Raw genomic sequence first — 1915 nt, forward strand, 5'->3', positions numbered from 1 at the left:
ACGTGATGATGGAAGTCACTCCGGCAGGGCTATGGTGGTGAAGATGATGATGATGGGAGGTGATTCTGATGGTAGTGGTTGTGTTGGGAAGTGATAGCTTTGGATGGGATGATGGGAAGTAATGGTAGAGTCATAGGGGTTGGGATAGAAGAGACCATGCTGTGAGGTTAGTGGTATTAAGCGAAAGCCATGGCTTGGCGAAAATGATAGAAGCAGGTTCAACAATAAAGATCCTGTAAATGGTACAATTCCAAATCCAGGGTCGAAATGACCCCAACCAGAAAGAGTCAAACAAATCACACCCCTATCCCCCATCTTCAAGACAAATGTAAATCAACATTCTGCCCAAACACATTCGGATTTCCTGTAGGCCTCCAGTCCACCTACTGCACTTGGGTATGGACCTGAGACACAAATAAATACACACCCACCGGTAGAAGCACACTCATCTGTATTTCAAATACATGCGAATGCCAACCACGATCATCTTGTCAACAAAGAACACGAATGTAACTCACCCGGCACCAACCAGTTGGAATCATCTCGTCACCCAACAATGCCACCTTCACCAACAATGCCACTACTGTTGCTCCATCATCTACATCGCCATCATCACCTCGCCACCAACAACACCTCCATCATCAAGATCTCTGCCATTGCAATCCCTGGGGCCCTCCAACATGCCCCATCCAGTTGCTCCGCTGAAAACCATAACCATCCTCTATGACCTCACCACCTCTGCGGCCATCCTCCTCTGCCGCCCCAACATGGCCATCCACGTCGCCAGGAACTTGACGTCGTCAAATATCTGCAACAAAAGGTAATGACAGATAATGAGTGACTGAGAGAGAGAGAGAGAGAGAGAGAGAGAGAGAGAGAGAGAGAGAGCGAGCGCGAGCGAGAGAGAGCGAGAGAGAGAGAGAGAGAGAGAGAGAGAGAGAGAGAGAGAGAGAGAGAGAGAGAGAGAGAACTAACTAGATTTCCGGGAGACATTCCGAAAGCTCCTACATCTCCGTATTCTTTCAATTTATATTTTCACAGTTGATTTTTTGTCAGGCGTTTATTTATTCTGTTATTCTGTAACAAACTGTTACCACTGCAAGGCTATTTCCGAGTTTTTAACAGATATGTGCAAGTGCCATGTGTAGTCTTATTATATACACATCTTGCGAGAGGCATAGTCTTAGTATATATACATAATATTTTATAAGTAGCCTAGTCTTAGATAATAACTTGCGAGATGTCAAGTCTTAGTATATGCTTAATATTTTTTAAGTAGCCTAGTCTTAGATAACATTTTGTGAGAGACCTAGTCTTAGTCTATACATAATATTTTATAAGTGGCCTTGTCTTAGATAATATCTTGTGAGAGGGCTACTCTTAGTATATATCTCGAAATGGTATTAAGTCTGGTTTTTCAAAAAAATTGTTTTGGTACCCAATCGAAGCTTATTTTATGCCTGAAATTGGATACGAAAATTATAAAATTCTGATTATTCATTTCCGAGATATGACCCTTTGAAGTAAGGAAAGTATAAAAACCAAGTTTTGAGAAAACTGACTTCGAATTTTAGGCACCTGTTTGACGCACAGTTGAATCAATGGGCAAAGATAACACCATGGATACGGGCATTGAAAATTTAAGGAGAGTAATAAAATTTGTCGGGTACTCACAACATAAATTGAATAATGTGCATACAAAGTTTTGAAATAATCCAATCATTACTTTTGTAGTTATTTATTATTATATAAGAAGGAAACAAAAAGGTTTTATCTGCAACAACAATATCTTATCAAACACTTCTGCATTATGTACAACAAAACAAAGACACATTTGCATTGGCATTTATCGAACGCCAAAGAAATCTACTCAAGCAAAATTCATTGAGGAGTTGCATATATCTGTACTTGAATT

The sequence above is a fragment of the Berghia stephanieae genome, chromosome 2, assembly GCF_034508935.2.
Source record: "Berghia stephanieae isolate SIO BIC M18660-M18661 chromosome 2, UCSD_Bste_1.3, whole genome shotgun sequence".
In the NCBI taxonomy this organism is placed as follows: domain Eukaryota; kingdom Metazoa; phylum Mollusca; class Gastropoda; order Nudibranchia; family Aeolidiidae; genus Berghia; species Berghia stephanieae.